This window comes from Cebus imitator, unplaced genomic scaffold, assembly GCF_001604975.1.
Source record: "Cebus imitator isolate Cc_AM_T3 unplaced genomic scaffold, Cebus_imitator-1.0 Scaffold124, whole genome shotgun sequence".
Taxonomy (NCBI): domain Eukaryota; kingdom Metazoa; phylum Chordata; class Mammalia; order Primates; family Cebidae; genus Cebus; species Cebus imitator.
Genome location: NW_016107439.1, coordinates 6,688,693 through 6,712,576, shown reverse-complemented (window position 1 = coordinate 6,712,576; position 23,884 = coordinate 6,688,693). Strand labels below are relative to the sequence as shown.

General features: G+C 38.9%; 1 protein-coding gene and 1 long non-coding RNA gene across 5 annotated transcripts in view; one reads left to right on the top strand and one right to left on the bottom strand.

The window, feature by feature from the left end:
- The window catches only part of GABRA2 (gamma-aminobutyric acid type A receptor subunit alpha2), a 146,455-nt gene extending 145,756 nt beyond the window's left edge, over positions 1-699 (bottom strand). For 2 of the 4 annotated variants that reach the window (XM_037742653.1, XM_037742654.1), the window contains exon 1: positions 82-147. The gene's annotated coding sequence lies outside the window, so the exon portion shown is untranslated. Of the gene's footprint in view, positions 1-81 lie in introns of all 4 variants that reach the window. The other 2 variants (XM_017540341.2, XM_017540342.2) reach the window with 2 other exon arrangements.
- On the top strand, positions 161-22,991 carry LOC119472932. The gene is made up of 3 exons (XR_005202105.1): positions 161-241; positions 11,220-11,327; positions 22,032-22,991. It is a non-coding gene; the product is annotated as an uncharacterized LOC119472932 (long non-coding RNA).
- Positions 22,992-23,884: the final 893 nt, after the last annotated feature.

Sequence of the window (23,884 nt, the reverse complement as noted above, 5' to 3'; positions counted from 1 at the left end):
GTGGGGTGGGGGGAAATGAGGATTGCACGCGAGGCACAGGCGAGAAAGGGTCCCTATCGGGACCAAGGTGTGCGACCCTACCTGAAACGGCGAGCAGAATTCGGTGTGCTCTTCCTTTTGCCCTGATCTTGACGAGATAGGAAACTTAGAGAGACTGACTGAGACTGCAGCAGCCGAGCGAGCGCGGAGCGATGGGCTGGTGGAAGCCAGAGCGCAGCGCGAGGAGCGGCGGCGGTGCGAGGTGTAGGAGACGAAGGCGTTCGTAGTGGCGGTGATGGGCGGAGGAGGAGGAAGAGGAGGAGGGGGAAAACGATGGCAGGAGCTGGGGCGGGGGGGAAATTGGGGGGACGCGGGCGGAGGCGCGGTGCGCGCCGGCGGTGGCGGGCACGAGCCCCGCGCCTGGAGGAGGAGGAGTCAGACCGGGTAGGAGGGCTAAGGAGGTTCCCGGGGACCCCCGCACACACTCTCCCCCGCCCAGATCCTTGGTAACTGACCGTCGCCCGCCTGGCACTAGCAGCGGCGCAGACCCGGGCGGCGTCGGGCTCCTGGGTGCGCTCCGAGCGCCGCTCCCCTCGCCCACGCCGCGCCGGAGGAGCGGAGCCCACGCGCCGCCCCGGGTTGCTCCCCGAGGCTGCTTGCTGGGGCTCCCGAGAGGCCCCAAGGTTCCTGGGGAAGCTGCCGGTGGGTGTTGATGTGAAGTCGGGAATGCAGCGTGGCTGTGACGCCCTAGATCCCTGGGGCCGCGCCCAGCCGCCCGTCCCCCAACATCACCCTGCTGTGGAGCGACGTGGCTGCTAAGAGGTAAAGAGGTACCGCTCCCGCTGGAGGGCGAGGGACTAATCACGCCTTCACTTAGTCATCAGCGCATCCACGCAGGACCAAGTTCAAAGCATGTTGCGTGGAATTAGCAGGAAGTTTCTTTGATTTCCTGAACCCTCCTGATACACCATTCATTCCTTCACACTCCTGCAATCAAGACCGATTTCCCCTCAAACCTCTGAGGGCTGGAGACTTCCCTTGAGCCAGTCAGTAAAGTCCATTTGCAGATTACACACACATCTTGGGAAACCTCCCGCTCACTTCCAGCAATCCTTTTTCTAACCTCTTTTCACAGGCGCCCTCCCTAGCAGGTGATCAAACTCAATCAACAGCTCCAGAAAGTTTACATTACCCCGTAGCAAATAAGGACCTGCTGTGCTTCTACTATCTCTGCAACTCCTTTTCCAGGGGGAGGAAAGGAAACAAGGTTTGAGGTTTTCCCCCTTTAGGGCTTTTTGCTGGCAAAGGGACTTGGAATTCCAGGCCAATCTTACACTTTCAGCATTGTGTGTTTGATCTGTCTCATTTCTGTTCTATTTTATCTGAGGCGATAAAATCCAAACGTGCAACTGAACAAAAAAATAAAAGAGAGACATTTTCCTTTTTGTACTGCACATGAAACAGAATGTTATGCACATTCTACTAAGGCAAAGCAGAGCCAGTGTTTATCTCTTCCAGAAGTTGTTATAAACGTTAGACACTTTAAAGGAAAAAGAGAGAGATAAGTATGCTGATATGTTTCTGTCATTTTACATTCAGAGTCAATATGTGCCAAACACTTCAATTTTGTTAGTTATGCACCAAAAATTCAGATGTTTTTCCTAGATGGTGCAGTTTTTCTAACAGGCACTGCTAATCTACAGTAAATTTTAGCTTTGCTTTGAAAATTATGGGAAGAGAGTAAAACCTTTACATTGTAAATATTTCCAGCTGTCCTTTTTAACCTATTAATTGCCATTTTCTGGATGAGCATTTAATATGCTACAACCTAAACAAACATTTGCTGTCTTATTCAGCTTGCTCTGTGAAGAATGGAACACCACCCAGCTCTCTCCTCCATCATTAATATTCTTTTCCTGACTTGCCCATTGCAGAGTCTAATTGAAATTCACCAAGATAAAAAGCATGCCATTTAAAAGCTTGCAACCAGAGAACCTAAGTGTCTTGGCATGAACAGTTCACTTCCTACTGTATTTTCCTATTTTCCATTTCTATGAGTTAATCTTCATTAAGATCTCTATCGCCTCTCCATTTGTGTTACTACTATAATTGTTGATATTTTGATAATGGAAGCTGAGCAGTACATGGTTTCTTTCCATAATTGCTATGCTCCAACAACATTTTTCTTTAATGAATGTCAAATTTTTGTAAATATATTTACATGTTATTCTCATATTTACATGGTCTTCTCCTGGATTCTGATATCAAATTCTAAATGTTAGTTTTAATTTTTTCATTCAACATTTATATCAATGGGAATAATTTGTTTTGAGGAATTAGCTTTTCCCATTAGCACCCTCATTAAATGTGTAATTTAAATGACATATGACCCTCTTATATGACACTTCACAAAGTTCAAACTGCTTTGGATGATTTTCACCATTTCAGTTTTTTCTTTAAGTGTATATTAGTACATCCCACAGATTTAGGGATGCATTTACAGGAAAAAGACCCACCGTAAAAACTCAATTTAAAATGTTTATTATAAAACCTTGCTTTTAGTTCTCCCAAAATGTCTTACAATTTTAAATGTTGGATAGCTGTGACTTAAACTTCAAAGCACATTAAAAGAAATCGAACTAGAAAAGTTGATTGTGGGCAGCAGATTTCTACCATATAGGCATATCTATACTGTTATTTTCCTGTATTACTAGCCCAGACAAAATTCTCTGGAAGTTTGAGGATTGTCCAGCTTCCTCAAATATCTGACAAACTCAGCCAGATTTTTCTTCTCTGCTCTTTGTGAGAGAGTGCAGGTTAACTGTCTGAGATCTGAGCCAGCCTGTGTGGGTCGTGACTAAGGTCTTCCTACCCACTCCTTTTGGAGCATGACTTAAGGCAACCAATCCTGAGGAAGAATTGACAACTAATTGGTTGCCAGTAAATCCATTTCTACCCAGTCTTGGGGAGCACAAAACCTTCTGTTTGGAGCCTGTTCGAATTACTGACCAACAAATTACTTTGGTGGGGTGGTCACTTGTTATATATTCCCCAGCCCCAACACTAAAATCCCTAGCAAAATTTCCACATAAAGACCAAGAATAAAAAAACAGCTGAAGAATTGTAAGATACTGGTTTTGTCTGATTTCTTATTAACTGATGTCTCACAATATTGTAACATTTTAAGATTTGTTATAAAAACTGTTCATATTCTTGAACAGATATTTTGCACAGCTTTCATTTTTAGGACCCAACCTAGCATTACTGCTATACAAATCTACTACTTTATATGCCCTAGGGGACTGTATTAATCTTAAGCTTTCGATAGAATGATACACGTATGTAAATATATATTACATCTCTATTTATTGTACACTTTTATGCATACATACATATATACAGATATGCTGATATAGCTGTAGATAAATGTATATCTGAACTAATAAAAATAGGCATGAGGATTTTAATAAGAATAGCATTTAAATATCACAATTCTACAAAATACATTTAATCTTACTACTGCATCAGTTGGATCATGATGGTTTTTACATGCTTTGAAGAGCAATATTATAATTACTTCAATAAGAATAGCCTCTCACTATATTTAACTTTTTAAACTCTCAGTACATATTTTATATATTTATATATATTTTAACTACATACACTCCTATGTGATTCATTCATTTGAATGAGAATGAAAATTTATGAAAAATTAGAAACTGAACCACTGATTATTCTGTTTTCAAACAATTAAATATTATCTCCTACTTTTCCCATTGAACGATTTACTGATTTCAAAATGGACCTGGAGTATAAGTCAGTTCTCAAACATTCACCACATTACCAAAAGACAAAACAAAAAAACAAAACTGGTGCAAATTTTTAGTTGACAATTATCAAGTCAAAACCAGGACGTGGTCAAGCTCTACTTTCCCATATATTGCATTTAGGTGGAGAGTTAGGCCCCAAGATTCTGAAAGAAGAAACAGCTGTAAAGTGACAATATCTAGTTTCACAAACAAATAATTCTAAAACTATTCTTTTCTATTAGTGGATCCAGGTCACATTTCATTAGAGCTAAGTATATCATGTGTATTAGCTTGAACAAACTATGCACATTAACTTCAAATATAATTAGTAACTGTTTGTAAAATAATTTTACAAATTATCATCCAACTTGCAAATAGAACATATCAAGTATTCAGGATATCCTGGTGGTTTCTGAGATTTTAGAAAATATTTACATCATGACACACATAAAAATTATTTGTAAGAAAATTATTTTGCCTTCCTTTTGTAAAATTATAGGTAAAATTTATTTTTAGGTTAATGAATTGCTTCCTAAAACAAAGATAAAACTCTGGCAATTCAAACCAAAAATTCCCTGATTGAAAACTATGCATGTTAATGAAGTAGAAGCGGCTACATGATCAGCAGCTTTGCCTGTGAGATATGTCCTTTAAATAATATTCATACTAATGACAATAATGAAAGGAAACCTGTAACGTCTTCATTGGTATAACAGCTTAGATCCCATTCTAAATGCTTTGTATTAACAAATTTAATCTTCAAAAGTAAGAAGTTATTATTATTTCTATTTCAATGTTAAGAAAGTTTAGACACAGAAACGTTAAGCTGACTCAAGTTCTCACAGTGGTGACGGAAAGGGTAGAGCCCTGACAATATGGTTCCAGAGTTTCCGTAACTACTATACTATTTGTAACAACACCTCATCATATGCAATTATTCAACAACAATAATAACAGCAAGGAAATCAGAAAACAGAGGGAGTCCAGCACCTAATTTGAACCCATTTGTAAACACCTCAGGTGGGATAAGATTTGTACAACTGAAGGATTATTCCAATATCATTATTTATAGCATCAAAACTCTTGCATCTTGAGAGGAAAAGAGAGAACATATAGTGAAAAAATAAATGAAAAATATAATCAGGCTGTGGACATTTTATGGTCCGTCAGAGCGACATGAAAGAGAAAATAGAAACCAATTATTTCTAAGAAAAAGTGAATAATGCTATAGCAAATTAATTATAGATCATTTCTCTTTGGTAGGGACTTTTTGTATCTGAGAGAGTGGCTTTCTCATAGATGCCCAATAAATAATTGCTGATCTTTGTAAAGTTAAGCACTTTGGACTAAAAATTGAGAGCCTTAGTTACAGAGTTAATAATGGCCTGACCTTGGACAGTCTTAGCTATGACATATGCTGTTAACTCTTAAAGCTCTGTCTCTAACTGTACATTACTGACTATCAGTGCTTAGATACCTTTTTTCCTCAAAGGGTATCTCTTCTGGTGTTCTCTATCTTATCACCTTTCCTCTACCAAAATCCTGAAAACTGGAAGATGTTCATTCTGGACTCTCTCAACACCCTGCCAGTACCATACACACACACAGACACACACACACATACACACACACACACACACACACACACATTTACTATTGCTAAGAAAGTACTGCCTATCTATCCATTATCTGAACCATTATATTCATTACCAATTCCATAGCCTTACGTCTAACCTTACTTGGACTACTGCAATACTAATAAACAGTAACCTACTAATTAGTTTCTCTGACTCTGATCTCTATTCTCTCCAATATATCTTCCATTGGAGCAACAAAAACATTTCTTAAACTGATTTTGATAGTGCCATTCAGTCATCCAAAATGTTTTCTTGAGAATAGTATAAGGTCCAACTCTTTTGTATATGACATCTGACTTCTGTTTATGGCTTATACCTCCAGCTACAACTCTGCTCTCTCTGCACACTCCTCGTTACACATATGCAGGCATGCGTGCACACACACACACACACACACACACACACACACACACGCATATCCATAACCAGCATTCATTTTTTAAGCATCATCTTTTCCTCTACGCTCCCTCCAAATACAACTTTTTGCATTTCTCTCAAGTGCCAGTGGTTTCATGTTGCTATGCTTTTATTTTTCACTGATTCTCCTTCCGGAATGCCACTTTCACTCTGTCTACCTGATTAACACTCCAAGTTTCAGCTCTATAAACTACTTCTTCTTCCAGATAAAATTACTATGCCTTACTTTGTACTCCTGATGAACTTAGCACAGTCATTTAACATTAAACCTAGAATTATCAGCTGAACTTATTTATTAACTTTTTTATCACACTGTCTTTGTCATTTTGGGCTGCTATGACCAAATACCATACAGTGGTAGCTTTTAAATAAGATAAATTTATTTTGTGCAGTTCTGAAGGTCAAGAACTCCAAGATCCAGGCACTGCCAGATTCAGTGTCTGGTGAAGGCATGCTCTCTTGTTCATAGATGGTGCCTCCGGGCCGTGTCCTCACATGGTAGAAAAGGGAAGGTAGCTCTCTGGGGCCCCTTTTATAAGGACATCAACTTCATTCATTAGGGCTCTGCTCTCATGACCTAAGCATCTCCCAAAAGTCCTCACTTCCTAATACCATGAGGATTAGGATTTCAACACATGAACTTTGGGAGAACACAAACATTGAGATCATAGCACACATCCTGTTAGATTGTGAGCAATTTAAAGGCAAAAGGAGACTCATCTTAGCTACCTTTTTTTTTTTTCATTATTATACTTTAAGTTCTGGGTATTTGTGCAGATCCTGCAGGTTTGTTACATAGGTATACATGTGCCATGGTGGTGGTTTGCTGTATCCATTGCCCCATCATCTACATTAGGTATTTCTTCTAATGCTATCCCTCCCCAATCCCCTCAGCCCCTGCTTTTCTTCCTTTAGCCCCCCAACCCCCAGGACCCGGTGTGTGATGTTCCCCTCCTTTTGTCCGTGTGTGCTCATTGTTCACCTTCTACATGCGCTGGCAGAATCAAACATACATCATCTTTCAGGAAATTCTTGAGGACATGAGCATCTGTACCTTCATATGTGATAGAGTTTGGATATTTGTTCCTTTTAAATCTCATGTTAAAATTTGATTCTCAGTATTGGAAGTGGGGCCTAGTGGGAGGTATTTGGGGGCAGGTCCCTCATGAAGGGCTTTGTGCCCTCTCGCAGTAATGAATGAGTTCTTCCTCTATTAGTTCCCTTAAGATCTGATTGTTAAAAGAGGCTGGCGCTGCCTCTTCTCTTTCTTTCTTTGTCTTGCCATGTGATGCCTTCTGTCAAAAATATGACTTCTTCCATGAGTGGAAGCAGCCTGAAGCCCTCACTAGAGGCAGATGCTGGTGCCCTGCCTTTTGTACAGCACCTGCAGAACCATAGACCAAATAAACCTCTTTTCTTATAAATTACCCAGGTTCATGTGTTTCTTTATAGCATTGCAAAATGAACTAAAACAGTATGTATATGGAAACCACAATCCTTCCTTCAGAGGAATGAGATGTAACAGAGAGTTGTGGTTAAGAGCTCAGACTCTGGTTCTAGATCGTGATTCTACTACTTACTCACTATACAACCTTTGACAAATTCCTTAATCTTGTCTTAGTTTTCTTACCTGAATAATAAAAGTATTTGTAGAACTCATTACTTTTGGTCAACACAAGTATTTTTTGAGTAGATATATGTGCACAGAACAACACACTGATCACAGACCACACTACAACAGTGTTTGCTGTTGTTACAGAAGTATTTGAAAGCTGTTAGATCACTGCCTCCACATTCAGTTGATGAGATTTAGTTGCATGCACAGCCCTTGAATTTGTTGAATCGTTTGGCTCTTATCTTTTCTCATGAGTGTGAATATGTTCCCATCCACTTTTTCCCACCCATATTCAAGCTCCCACCTTTACAGAATGACCTGTCAGAACCCAGCACATATACCTACATTCTCTTATGTTGCATTAGATTTTTTTTCTCATGAATACATTTTTTCCCTCATTCCCTCCCTTTTTCTCTGCTCTGTTTTTTCTTCTGTCCTCCTTTTAGTATCCCATGCCCTCCTTTTTATTCCAGCTCAGCCTGTTTCTATCTTTCGTTAGTTCTCTAATGTCCCCTTTTCCTCCCTCTTTCTCATTAGTATTCATACGTAGCATACATCTGCATTTGTGTATGCACTTGTCTTTTGGCATATGGAAAAACGTGTGTTTATAAGAGTGCATACAGATAAGAAGACAGTGTCTATTTAAGCAGATGGGAATATGAGTGCTTGTGCTGCACGTGTATGGGCATCCCTGTCTGTGTTTCTGGGTGAAGGTCTCTGTATAAGCACTACTATTAAATCCACTCAAATGTATGCTATTGATCAATTATATTAATTGAATTGAAAAGTCAAGTGACTTTCTTTTTTGAATAACTACTGATTTGCCTGGAATTTTAAAAAAATGCCACATGTTTAAATGAAGCCCAAATCTCTGTAACATCTAAAGAGCTAAATTCATTTGTCAATGTGGAGGCTTCCAGCTGTCCCTCCTATCCATGCCCTAGGGTGAAATATGATTAAAAGTTGCTTTTCCTTTTTCTATGACTTCTAGGTATCCAGTATGTACTCAGTTGGAAAACAGAAATATGAAAATTGTCTGTATTATGAATTAAGAGTTAACAAGTGATCCTCAAAATAGGATAACAATTAAAATAACAAATCGTCCCAAAATATTTTGGTGGGGAGGGAGACATTTTTAAAGTGGCTAATGATGGACATTAGTGCTCTACAGCAAATAATGCTAGATTCCAGCACAGATGTATGAACAGATTAAATTTCCTCACTTTCCTTGAAATTAGAGTTGCTATTGAAAAACCCTCTGACCAATGATAGGAGAGCTAAACAGACGTAGGCCATTTCAAGATGGAAACTGAATAAATGAGTGTCCAATTCACCAGGTTTTCTCCTTCCCGATTATCTGTTTATGGCCAGTGATGCTCCTAATAGTGGTGGTTGCTCAGTGTGTCCTTGAATGAGGATTACAAAGATCAGAACACTTAAATAACTGGCACTGAACATATATCATGGACAAGAAATACATATTTGTTGCTTTAAGCCTCTAAAATTTGGAGTAGTATCTAACTACAGAATAACTTAACCTATCCTTACTGATGAAATATGAAAAGAAAAGCGAGTTTTTTTTCTTGTCTTGTTTTAATACCAAACATTGATTGATGAAGTGTCATATAAAATCTTTTCTGGCGAAGAAGATTCTGTAAAAGATAAAAAATCACAGCCCAAAAATATCTGCTTGCCTAAGCCTAAACCAATTGATTTCCTTGGTTTTTGGTTGTATATATGCTTTTTTCCCATTTCTTAACTGTTCTTCTCGTTCTTTCTCCACCTAAACACCCAGAGAGGTTGGGAAAACATCTGAGATGATTTCTGACAAACATTTCTTCCAAAATTCTGTTTCATTCTTCCTTACAGTGGCACAGACATTGGGTAGGTGGATGATATTCATTGAGTTCTAACAGGAACTCTGATTATCAAATCATCTGACAGGTATAAGAAATGGGATAGGAAATGATTTTAAAAGAAGGGATAAGGAAAAGAGGACTGATGTGACAGCAACTGCTGGATGTTAAAGTGAAAGAGAGATGATTAAGAAAAAAAAAAAAAAAACAGGTTCTGAGTAGAAACGCATGTTAGGAATGTATCTCTGTGTTTCACTACATAAAGAAAGACAAAAGAAATTGGCTCTGACCTAAAAATACAATGAGAACTTTGAGGCCATTTTCAGAGATTTTTGACAAGGTATAAAAGGCCAGTTAGTTACAGATTTTAACAGGAATTATTTTGTTGTCACTGCACAAATTCACTGGAGCCAAAATTTATGGGTTTAAGCTGCTTTTAGCTAGTCAATCAAAATCAATCCATTGAGATAATTTAACATCAAATTGTGAGAAGAAAAAGGTACTTGTCTTTAATAAGCCCTTGAGGGAGCAGAAACTATGATTTCTTTCTCTTTATATTCCTCAGAGTGCTTCCCATACAATAAGTGCTCAATAAACATTAATAGAGAGTACAATAGATAAGTGAATAAATATGAGTAAATTAATAAATGAATGAAAGACTGTGTCAAAAAGTTCTCAAAGGTTGTTTAGAGTAGCTCACCTATTCTCACTTTCTCCGTTTGGACCCTCTCTAGCCTGGCCCCAGTGCAGGAGACTGTGTGATCTTGCCTCAATCAGTTGATCATGTCACTGAATAACTTAAAATTCCTCAGACACTTTCTATTTCTCCTAAAGTCAAGACTAGATTCCTTATATGGCTGGGTCTTGAATGCCGTGGCTCCTGTCTGGTCTTGAACCACTGTTTTCCTGGCTCCAGGAGCACCAGCTTCCTTCAGCACCTGAAATATGCCAGGCTCCCTGATGGCATTTCTTTTCCTGCCATAGAGCATCATAGCACAGGTTTCCTCTGACAGAAGCCTCCTACCTCCTTTACCTGATTTGCACCTATTCATTCCTCTTAGAAAAATTAGGAAGCACTTCCTCAAGCCTTTCCTGACACAGTAACCCCACCTCCAGTTTCTGTTATGTTCCCTTGTTAAATGTGCTTTTTTTAGGTATCTTTTTCTCGGATTTTTAATCATTGCGGGTGATTATTTTATTAACATCAGTTAACCAAAGGTGCAATATGTTCTATGACTTCAGGTGTCCTGCTTATTTTTACTTAACATTGTATATCCTTGGATTAGGACATTATGGCCTGATTCATTGTAAGCATGCAATAAATCATTATTGAAAAAAATGAAAAACAAATAAATGTGTAACAAACTCAGAATGTAATGTATAATGTCACTTTCAAAGCTAACATCTCCTATTCCTAAAATTAAATCTATAGTCTAATTATTTGGATTATTGCCATTGTCATAAAGAGTCTATGGAGAGCTAGGAGCTACAGAAAATGTCACTGCCTCTCTACACTTATGAAAAATGAGAAGAGGACACATTTTGTGTTGGTAAAAAAGTGGGAGAGAAATTCAATCAAGGTAGGCCAGCAAAAGGAAATGATGTATTTGGTTCACAATAAGGAAGATCTGCTCATCCAGTGTAGTTGGTAATGATAGAGGCCAATGGGCTATTAGCTTCAAAGGATAAAACTGCACGTAGGATTTTGCAGGTGTTTGGGAACTGACATCCATCAAATCTTGCCTTAATATCTCTGCCTAAAATAGAATGATGTATTATTATTTAGCTAGAATGAAGGACTACAGTCTGATGGATAAAGAAGAGTACTGACATTAGAAAATCATAGCCTGAAATATTTTAAGGGACTTTGTTATCAAAATCAGTCCTACCATCTATTTCTACCTAGGGCTACATCGAGCCATGAAGCTGACCAACTTCAAGAAACCACTGAATTTACAAGTCATCTAGGAGCTCAGTGAGGAACCCTCTCAAACACTGCCAACACCATAAGCTGGTTTGTTTATGATATTTTCTGGGTGCAATTAACTGTAGACATTTCAGTATAAGTAGTAGACATATGGGTATAGACAATTTAAATTTAACACCTTACGATGGGGTTAATTAACCTAAGAAACTTTTCAGTGTAAATCAACCTGTATTCGGCTCATTAATTAGTGTAAGACCTATGATTAATAACCTTTTGGTGGTAATAGTAATGGGATTTGAAGTTAAGAAGACTTTAAGAGCACCAAAACTGCTTTCCTGAATAAGGACTACAAAAAGCAATCTCGGGAATGCCCAGAGTACAGGAAGCCAACTCTAGAGCTTCTGGCCTGGAGACATCATGCCACTGGATCTAATTGTAAGGCCAGTAGATCTTGCCATTAGAACCTCTTGTGTCCCACTCAAAGTGAATATTTCATGGAAGATTCTGGTCTGTGGAACTAAGGGCAAAGGAATGAAACTTTTCCCAAGCTAAGAAGCTCGATGACTATACCTGCTTGTTAATAAATGTATTCTGCTTGGAAGATTTTCTCCTGAGATCTTCTTTCATTGTGAGTTAACATCTAGTGGAGAAATTGTAGGCTAGAGACTACCTCTAATCAGTGGTGGTTACTCATGATTACCAGAAGAACTTGACATTCACTAAAGGATCAAGTTGGTTTTTCATAGTTGGGTGATGTAGAACTGTTCACAGGATCTGTAGAGTTTGAAAATGAGAGAACAAGGAGTGAGCAGCTGGTGTTTAAGAAAGCGTTGCCATGGCGTTAGAGTTGTCATAGGGCTAAAGGTAGCAATAGTGACACAAGCTGGCTGAAGGCAGTACAGAAGGGAAAGGTGCACTCACACCAGAAGTGAGGTTTTTCAACTTAGACAAGGCCTCCCTTGGAAAATAAAACTTATGCCACAGGTAGAAAGGGCATGGGGAAGAAAAGGGGTTTTATTTCTAAAACAATTGTAGGTAATATGGGAAGAAACTCTTGAGCCTGGTTGTTGGTAGGCCCAGAGCTTGGCTCTGACCCAAGTCAGAACCAGAGATATTTTAAGTTTTAGCATCTTTCCCCAAAGAAAACTCACCATGGTGAAACCACCCCCATAGAGTTTACAAGAATTACATGCTGGATTCTGGGCAGAAAAAACCAGTTATAATTAAGCATTAATCAGGCTGCACTTTGGTTGTTAATTCAGGCGGGGCTGACTTCACATGGCTGTGCTAAACCCAAGGTCTAATCCTCATGAGCTTTATGGAGGAGTGCGTTTCCAGCAAGACTTCATGTGATCTGTTCTACCGAGGCTTTACCTAGTTGCCAGGATGCTGGCTTTCCAGGCCTTCAATAACACCCAGTTTCCAGGATGAGTATGATGAAGGAGCACATCTGTAGGAAACAGCAATCTGCTAGAAGCCAACTTATGAACAGCAGATAGAATCAGGCCTAAGAGTTGCACATACCTGACAGTGTCTCACTGCTTCTTATGTACGTTTTTGAGGTCTTTTAATCTAAGGTTGGAGCATGGGAATGGCATCCCATATAGTATTTCAAAAGGACGAAATTTGAGCCTACTTTTAAGAGCCACTCTTACTCTGAGCAAGGAAATAGGCAAAGCCTTATCCCAGGTCAGGTTGGTTTCCTGACAAATCTTAACTGAAGCCTTTTTTCAGGACTTGATTCATTTTTTCACTCTTCCTGGTGGCTCCTCCAGGCTGTGTGGAATTTCCATGTTATGCTAAGGACTTGAGTGACATCCTGAGTGACTTTGACCACAAAGCTGGCACCATTGTCGCTCTGATTCAAAATGGGCAAGCCAAACTGAGGGATGATATTTTTTAAAGCAGAGCCTTAACAACTTCAGATGTATTCTCTGTTCTGCAATGGAATACTTCAATCTATCCTGAAAAAGTATCTATAAACATGAGCATATATTTAAAGTTTCCTGTCACCCTCAGCATTGTGGTGATGTCAATCTGCCAATCCCAAGATGGCCTTTCACTCCGTGCTTGGATGCCTTGTATCATGGGTGGAGGGCTAGTTTTGGGGTTGTTTCAGGCCTAGGGGAGACATGTCTGTATGACCATTTGAAAAATATTACTCATACATGGGTCAACAATATATCTCTAATCCAATGGAAAAGGTTTTCCCACCTATAAATCAAGTGGTGCCCTGAGTATGTCCAGCAATGCCACCCATGAGGCATTCAAACACTAAAACTATCTCCTCTTCGTTATGTATCCATCCAGCCTGTGTTTTTCAATAGGGTCAAAACTCCAATCGAGTGCTCTTTTAAGTCCTCCTCTGAGTATGTAGGCAGTTCAAGGTCAAGGATTATTCCAGGTTTTAATGGCATTAGTAAAGTTCGGGGGACCTTTTCTCTTGCTGCTGTCTTTTCATCCTTGTCTAACTGATTATTGTCTTTTTCTAACAAACTGTCTGTCTATTGATGCCCAGGGCAATGAACCACAGCCACTTATTTGGGGACCATGATTGCCTCTAGCAGAGATAAAATCTCTTTAGAATGCTTAATTTCTTTGTTACCAGAAGTTAAAAGCCCTCTTTTGTTTTTTTTTTTTTTCAAATCACCAGGTGAGTATGGATAACAGAGAAGGCATGCCTGGAATCTGTGTAGCTAGTCATGTGTGGTCTTTACCTAGTTGCAGGATGTGGGTGAGGTTAATGAGTTTTGCTTTCTGTTATGTTCTGGGGGAAGTGCCTCAGCTTCCAAAACTTACTGGTGTATCAACACAGCATACCTGGCCTTTTTGTTGTTATTGCTGCTGGTTCATAAAGCTACATCCATCTGTGAGCATCTCTAGATCTGGATCTTCCAATAGTATGTCAATCAAATCTGGCCAGCTAGAATAAACTTGTTAGATACTTTGTAAGCAGTCATACATAGGTTTAGATGCTATCTGAGGGAGCAAGGTGGTGGAATTTAAAGTAATAGCAGCTTTCAACATCACATTTAGGTTACTCGGGAGGATAGCTTAATATTGACCTAGGCTTCTAGAGGTCAACCAATAGCTTCCTTTTTGTCCCAGTAATGGACATACATAGTGGGGTGCATGCACTCTAGTTGGTTGGGCCAGAATAAACTTTTCTGCTTCCTAAAGAAAATCACAGCTGGCAGCAATAGCCCTAATGCAAGATGGTCATCCCCTTGTGGCAGTGCCCAGTTGTTTGGTGAAGTAGGCATCTGTTCTCTTGATGTTCCCTAAATACTGGGTTATCATTCCTAATTCCGTTCCTCATCTTTCATGTAGAAATAGGTCAAATGGCTTTTTTATACTGGAGAGTCTTAATACTGGAGCTGTTATCAGCTTCTCTTTAATGGTCAAAAAAAGCTTTTTAGCAATCCCCAGTTCATTTTAACAGTTTGCTATATTCCCTTTTAATATTTTTTTTTATGTCTTTAAAATTTTGTGGGTACATAGTAGGAACATATTTTATGGGTACGTGAGATATTTTGGTACAGGCATTCAGTGCGAAGTAACCACAACATGGAGTTTGGGTTATCATTATATCCCCCCTTTAAAACACCATGCAACAACTTTGCCATAGGTCTGAAGTTGTGGATCCAAATGTGGCAGAACACAGCCAGGCCTAAAAAATTCCTTAGCTGCTGCCACATCCTAGTCCTGGCAGCTCTAGAAAGAACTTTCTTCCAATCAGGGACGTTTCTCTGTCCCTGCAAGAGTTTAGCCCCAAGGTGTTTAACTGAGGATTGTTTGTCCAGAATATTTAATGTTAATATGGTGCTCTGGTCAGAAGCCTCCTTGTTTGTGCCAGCACCTAATAGGTCATTAGCATATTAGAGCAGAGTACCATATTTTAGCTGAAGGTCCTGAAGGTGCTTAGCAAGAATTTCCCCAAAGATGATTAGAGAGTTTTTAAAGGTCTGGAGAGCTGTCCAACAGTACTGCCGTTTTTCCTTAGTATCTGGGCCCTCTCATTCAAAAGCAGACAATTCTGTGACTGAACTAAAAGGAATGAAAAAGAAAGCATCTTTCAGAACTGAGACTGTAAACCAGCAAAGTTTACCACTAAAGTTATGAGTAGTGTATAAGGATTGGAAACCACTGGGTGAATTCCCTTTGCAGTTAGGTTAATGGTCTCAAGTCCTGAATAACCCTATATTCCTTAGTCCCAGGCCTCTGGACCAGCAAGATAGGTGTGTTATATGAGGACCAGAAAGGTCTAATGAGCCTAAATTGGAAGAAAATGGGTAATAAAGATTCAATACCTTATTGTGCTTTTTTCCTCAGGGATATTGTTTTATATTTGGCAGTGCCATTTCTACACATACATTAACCTGTACTGGTGTTATGGATTTAGCCCTCCCTGATGTCCTGTTTGCTCAGGAATGGTGGCTCACCCTTTGTAGCAATTCTTCTGGGTTGGAAGCAGGCTTAGGAGCTTAATGTAACAATTCAGCTTGAAGAAACTTTGTTGGCAATCTAGGGGTTGAAGTGTTCTTTATAGGGTCCTCCCTGGGACTTCAGTCACTTTTGCAGGCCCTGAAGACAGCTTGGACAGGTAGGTATTTAATACCCAGTAGGTAACTCCAGTATCTAATAGAAATTCCAAAAGTCTATATCCCACTGTCATAATAACCTGGGGCTCTATGTGGGAAAGCTGAAGGGTTGGTTGGATCAGAAGGAGCTCCCAGGGTCCTTTAATTCCTGTCCCTCATCAACAAAAAAGTTGTCAGCCTCAAGTTCCTTGCCTATGGGGAGCAGATAATGCATTTGGTGAAAGGGAGGTTGATTTTCCTCAATATTTGCCGCTCTGTGGTTTGGACAATCTTTTCTCCAATGGCCCTCCTGTCTGCAATAAGCACATTGGTCAGGATCTGCAGTGGAGTGCCCCTTCTTATTGGAAGCATGGGGAAAATGGTGTCTTATCTTAAGTTGGGTGCCCAAGCAGGGTCCTTGCTACGGTAAAGAGTTTCATAGGTTACAGCAGCTGCCAGCAAGGTGGCTTGTTGTATTTTTCATTGCTTTTTCTGCTTCTGAACCTGGTCACTGCTGGTGAATACTTTGAAAGAAATCTCCACCAATTGAGACAAAGATATGCTCAATCCCCCTTTGATCTTTTGCAACTTTCTCAGAATATCAGAAGTACTCTGGCTAATACATGTTATATTATTGTGTTTAAATATTCTGGGACACCGAGGTCAACATATGTGTATTGCCTGCCTAAAAACTTTAAAAAGCATCCCAGGAACTCTGAGAGGCTCTCATTGGGCTTTTGCCTTACTTCTTGAACTTTTTTAAGGCTCCTTTGCTTCAGTGCCTCTTGATGGAGTCTAGCCAGAATGCAATCATGATAATGCTCAAGCTTAGGCTTTTCTCCAGCGTTAACATTCCATCCAGGGTTGGCTATAGGCACTGAAATCTGGCCTGCTGCCTATACCAGGGTTACTGGGGAAGTCAGCATGCAAATGATCTGCTTCATCTCTAGCCTTTCTAAGACCATTCTCCACTCCGCAGATATTAGAAGTATATTTAACAGGCTTTGAACTTTGGCTCAAGTGGGGTTATGAATTCGAAATATAAATGAAAACAATTTTTTTATTTATTTGGAAGCATCCCAATAAGTGGGCATATTATTTTTCCAATTGAGTAAGTCAGAATTAGAGAAGGAAGAGTATACCCAAATCAGCCCCATAGGTTACCCTGCACTGACATCAACACCCCCCATAACTAGCTGCCAAAGGCAGAATTGCCCTGCTGAAGTTAAAGTGGAACCCTGGCTGAAGGGTTCCCTGATAGATGTGAGAAATGAAGACCATTCCTGTAACCCCCTCATTCCTGGCCTCTTGGAGGTGGGAACTATGGTTCAGGACCTGGTGATGTGGTCAGGACTCCCCCATAAAGAGGGAGAAGGGGAGCTGACTATTTGTTTACCTAAATTAGCAAAGTATCATTATCTCTTTACTTCCAGTAAAGAGATAATGTTTACTAGTACAGGTGTACTAATATTCTCTAGTTAATGTTAATAAACCTGTACTAATACAGGTTTATTAACCTGCAGTACAGGTTTATTAACATTCTCTAGTACCAGTTGATTAACATTCTCTTCTTTATTGACCTATTTTGGCAAAGCAATATAAAACATTATACATGAGGGACTTCATCTTGCTTTTCTTCTTTCTTACAAAACAAGTCTAGCTGCAAAAACGTACTGTAACTAAAGCAACCATTTCTGGCCATCTTTCCCTATATTCTAATAAGTACTGGGACCACACTACATTACAAATACAAATCATTTTGTTCTTGTTCATGGATTCTTAGTTGAAGAATTCCCAATTTTGTAGTACACAGCCCAATAGGCTGCTTAGGAGGATCAACTTATCATTTCCCTAGCAGCCAAGACAAAATTATAGATGTAACAAAGACACAATACCAGTCACTCTTCTCAGTATCTGAGTTTTAACACAGAAAAAGAGACAAATTGGTTCCCTGCAAGTCAGGACTGTTGAGCATCTGCTAGTGACTCCAGGGCTACACACTCACAAATGGAACAAGAACAATCACGTAGCCTTACAAGCCAGAATTCTGAAACCAGATTTCAGAACTGAGACCCAAAGCGTCCAGGAGTACTTCCTTCAAATAGTGCTCTTTATTGTCTTTCAAGTTGAAGAAAATCTCCTTAAACAAGGTTTTTCCTTTAGGTTAGGAAGGGTCAGCAGGACCTTCTAACAGGTTACAGGACCTCTGAAAAGGTCAACAGATCAGGAGAAGGGAAAAGTGGTGTTCATTGCACTTGGGAGTACTCATCAGATTCAGAAGACATCTTTCAGACTCAGAAACCATTTCTCTACTGCTAGGAAGCTTATGTGCCAAAGGTTGAAAACACCCCACTGGAAAGGAAGGCTCCAGAGATCACCCCTGGCTTAAATGACTCAGGCAGCTACTTGAGATTATCTCTGGGCCCCCCAAAATGGAAGGGACACTAGCCATGGACAAATGCTCACAAGGGGTACCTCTTAGTAGGATCACCACTAAGGTATAACTGTAATAGGCTTATTACCTGGTGCACACAGCAGGTGAATACACTGAGACACTGGGTTGGAGAAGAGAAAGAGAATTAATTGTAGGTCACTGAACAAGGAGATAGGAAGAATCCTCAAATTAATCTCCTAAAGGAATTTGAGGTTAAGGTTTCTAAGGATCTTGCAATGGGCTGAAGTGTGGAGATCATTGATTGGTCTAAGACTGCATGATGAAGTCATGGGACAGAGAGATGAAGAAGCTGTATTCTCTTTCTGATCTTATTCCTCTGTAAGGGTCTTCAAACTGGCTAGTGGAATCCTGGTCCTGAAAATCATCTTAAGCAATCCTTAATCAAAACCTTTTGAATCCAATGTCAGAGATCCCATCTATAGGAACAATGAAAATGCAAATCAAGTCTTACACAGTATTAGGACCGTAACTTGCAGTGGTACAATCTTGACTCATTGAAACTCTGCATTCTGGGTTCAACCCAGCAGGCAATTCTTGTTAATCTTGTGGGAAAAGTATCAATGGCACACACTAGCGTGAATAGGACTGAAATGGAAATGTTACCAGTAAAAAAACATTTAATTCACCTGGTGAGTAACAAATGGCTGTCCATGAGAACACAAGTTTTCATCAATAGGAATGTTAAGCAGGAGGACATTGAGAGTATTCTCCAAAGCAGTGCCTTCCTGAGGGCAAGAGACAAGAAGTTGTATGGGATAATGGACTGGGGAGAGAATACTTCATCACATGTAGATAAGGGAGTGTAGGGGTCCCAGCTGTACAGACGTAGTGCGTCATCACACCAGTATATAAGTTGCATGTTATGGTAATGGAACCGTAGCTCCTTTTGGGTGGATATTTTAGCAATGTAATAAAGAAAATTCACTAGTGTCCATCTGTAAGTTGCCAGAGTCTGTCAGAAACTGGTTCCAACCAACAAGGTGATTGTATTCCACACAGGGGAAAAATAGACTTTGGGGCAGGATGCTGTGCAACGGGCTGATTGTTCAATTTGATTAAGTTCCTATAATTCCTAAAGACCCTCTCTTCACTGACAGAAATATCACAGGTTTAGGGCTATAGATTAGAGCTCAAGAGACAGCTGAAAACTTAAGAAGACTATGCTACTAGCCAAGAAATCATCATATTCCATTAGATTCTCTACTGGGGGCAAGCAAGATTAATGAGTTAATAAGCAAGGCTGGGAAGGCTATAACATGGCAAGAATAGAAAATCAAGCATACCATTACACTATCTGGCCTTGGGAAGGTCCACCTTATTCCCACTAATAGATTAAAATTTATATCAGACCACATAATATTCAGGCCCCTCTGTCACCTCACTCCTCATTGTCATTTTTCAAAATCAGCAGATAAAATTGGAAACAATTCCAGTAGTTGTTGCTGCTGCTGTTTTGAGACAGGGTCTTGCTCTGACACCCAGGTTGGAGTGCATTGGTATGATCACATCTTACTGCGGCCTCAAACTCCTGGACTCAGGTGATCTTCCTATCTCAACCAAGTAGCTGGGACTACAGGCATGTGCCACCAAACCCAGCTAATTTTTTAAAAAGTTTTTTAAAGGTGAGGTCTCACTATGTTGCACAGGCTGGTATTGAACTCCTGAGCTCAAGGGATCCTCCCACCTCAGCCTCCCAAAGTGCTGGGGTTACCCCTAGTCGTCACACCTGGCCTAATTCCAGTTCTTTCTGTGACTGAAACCCTGGCTATCATTACTGGGTGCCAGGGGAAGAGTGATACTAATACTTTATTTTTCTTCATTCAGTTTTTTTTTCATAGGAATTCAACCATAATTTACATGGTAAAAGTCTTCATAAACATTTTTTTTTTCAAATTAAGCCAGATTTTCTGTAGTCCCATATTTAAGAATTTAAGAATTTGGTAAAAAAAAAATAAATAAAAATAAACAATAAAAACACAGTTTCCTACTACTCATTTATAAATACTCAAATGAAAAATAAATATAAATGTACACAAGGTCCATGAGCTCTACATAAGCCAAGGAACCTGAATCTGTAGCCAAAGATATTTCAGTTAAATGCCTGAGTGGTTAAGATCAGCAGTTAATTTATAAAGCCATCAATTATCTTAACAAAGACTATTTCGGATTGAATTCACCAAACCTTACAATCAGTTTCATCAAGTAGCAATGTAGTGAAGAATGTCATTTTAGGGAGAGAAACAAGGAAAGAAAGAACTCCTTAAGCCACTTTGACTGTGGTAAGAGTGTCAAAGTCTCCATTTTTAGCAAAACTTAACAATAACTCCTATTTATTAAGCCCTTACTCTATGCCTAACAGTCTACAGAGAACTCTACATACAGTGTTTCATGGATTTCTTGTAACTGCCCTCTCAGATACTACCTCTGCTTTAAAGATTAAAAGAGAAAGGTTCAAGCTGGTTAAGTGATTCCAAGTTATTCACTCAAGGCCACTGAGCCACTCAGAGCAGCATTGTCACTTTTATGAGGCCTAGGCACTTTTGTCTTTGTGGGCCCATTGCTTCATTAAAAAACAAAAATTATGTCTTGTAACTGCCTAAGTATGAAGACAATTATAACTCAGGCTGGATTTACTATTACATATTCATTATTACTATATTCAATTATTTTTTCTTGAATTCAAAAGAAATTAAAATTAAAATATTTTGTGAGACCCCACCAAAAATCATGCCTACTATGCCTAATAAATAAGTTGACCTTGCAGAGACAGGATTCAAACTTGGGCTGATGGAATGAATCCAACAGCTATGTCCTTCTGTGCATTCCCCTCATCTCTGCTACCATCAAATCATGAACCATACGTTTTTCCCACTTCTCCCAAAATGACTTTTAAAATACTAATAGCATAATCTGTCAAGCCTAAATTCTATGAGTTTGTAGAACTTAAATTTCTTTCCTTCCAAGATATAACACTCCAGAATTAATCCAGGAATTGGAAAAAAAAATTCACAGTATTTGCAACGCTGCAAAGGGAAAGGAAATGTTTTCTTCGCAGTCATTTGAACTCTTAAAGCCATAAACAACAAAGATGCCTAACATATCTTTATCATTCATTTCTGCATTATTGAACCAAAACTGCCTGCAGGTGCATGTGGCTATTTAAAGGAAATTGTAAATCGCTTTCATATCTTACTAATGTAGTGAGGACGTATAAATAGTTGCACATGGCAGATAATTAGTTTATGCCAACACATTATTGTGCTTACAAGCATCTGGATATCAACTACTTGGCAAAAGAGCCAAAGAAAGTTATTGCTAACAAAATACTACGAAGTCATTTCCAAAGCGCTGAGTGGTGAATATTTAAATGACAAAAAGAATATGTTAAACTTATGCTAAGAGATAATATTTGAGTGAAAGAGTTTCAGAGAAAAAGTAACCATGACAAACAAATAATGGTATACTTAATATTAATGCTTCCTGGGACTTGTTTTGTTTCCCTTTTATTATTTTCTTATCCAATAATAGCAGAGAACAAATGCATAGATATGCAGATATGTATGTAGATTATATAATTATATGGCTATAGTATGTAAATTATATAGATTACAAAAAAGAAAACATCAGAAAAAATCCTCATCAGTGTTTATTTCTAGAAAAAAAGTATATTTATATAATTTTTAAATGGTGTGGCATATTATATACTTAAATTCAAAAATATATTCTAAAATATATGTGCATTATTTCTTTTGACAGGTACACCGAACTTTGTCCATCTACACGGAAGACTGAATTTCCTATAGCCCTCATACATTGGCTATTTTTTCTCTTGTATCCATCCCGTGTACCACTTGGATGTTGTGGATGTTGGAGGAAGAGTGGATAGGTCTCTTACCTGTTGCCCGTTGTGGCATTCAGACCATTGTCCTTTCCTCCTACCTCATTATCTCATCTTTTTTGAAGTTAATTTCTTGAGTACATCACCTCTTATCCCTTCTTCTTGTTCCCATTTTCTATCTTTTTACCCTTTTATTCTGGTACTTCAGTTCCCATAATTCCACAAATATGTGAGGCCCTATTAACCATGAGTATCATTGCCCATGCTCTTGTCTTTTTTTATCTAATCTAGATTCCAATCACCATAATCATTCCCTGAAGAGACCCATTCTCCCTTACTCCTCTCTTACTTTGTCAAACTAATTTAGGAAAACACCATTACTGTTTGAAGCTGAATGTGGCAACTTGGGAAGCAGTAGCATGTGGCTAGAAACAGGCAATATTTTACCTTAGCACTGCAGAGAATTCCTGCCATACTTCTAGGGGCAGTTTTCTCTCTCTCTCTCTGCTAGATGGTTTTTTCATACCTTTACTTTCTCATCAAGCATCCACAGCTTCTCCTTGCCTCACTCTGCTGATAATTTTGCTTCTTGTTCTCCAGGGAAATAAGAAGCAAAATGGATGAGAGAGAGTTTTCACATGCTCCCACTACCAAATCTAAAATCCTGTGTAATCTTCATGTTACCATGCTGTAAGGATCATTTAATATTCAGTCTTCATTTAAGTCCTTAACAGCGTTTGAAACAGTTGTTCATTCTCACCTCTTTGAAATACTATCCTCACTTAACCTTCTGGACACCCCACTTTGTCTAATTATCCTGCTTCTCTAGTCATTTTTTCTTTGTCACCTTTGCTGGCTTCTTCTCATCTCCCCTACTTCTAACCCCAAATATCATAGAGAGCTAAACAAAAAAACCTAAGCCCTGCTTCTCACCCCTTAGTTGCATCACCTCAGAGGCAACAACTTTTAACCTTTTTAATCATTTTGTCTAGCAGTTACCTCCTTCTATAAAAACAACATTCACATATTGATACCCCTTGCTCATTAATTTGAAATATCCTCAGAGTCTCTGTTATTTTGGATGAGGATTTTATTCTTTTACAACTCTACCCTACTAATCTATCTCATAGGCCCTATATGGTTTTATTACTATTTTTATTTCAATGAATAAATAGTGCATACGTGATTATGGTTAGGCATATATTTTGCACTGGAGAGCCAAGCAAGTAATTCTTTTTCCATTTTCCTTTTTTTAAGTATTTTCTTTTCACCTAACATTTTAATTACCTCTCATTTTCTTGATTGTATTCTCAAAGGTTCTTTCAAACATGTGTTATTTTGGAAATTCTACTAAGACAGTCTCTCATTACCTCTTTTTTTTTTCTTTTCCCTAAAAATCTTTTTTTCTGGAGTCTTCATTCTACTGTTCTAAACTGGATAATATGATCTGGGACAAAATTACTTATCTAACTTTCAGTTTTATCACCTATAACATAGACATAGGAATCTACATAGCACGCAGAATTATTACGAGGGCTAAATGAGACATCTAAAGAAATACGTTATCAACTAAAAAGTGCCAAATGTGATGGCATTATTATCATCATTAAAAATATGATTCTCATATTGAATGTCAAAGCAACCTCACAAATGCAAGGTACTAAATTCAAGACTTCAGAAAGAACAAACTCTTCCATCAATAACTCTGCCTGACCAACCTGAATGAATATCTGGCTGGGAGGCAGCAGGAAGCATTCAAAAGAGCTTTTTG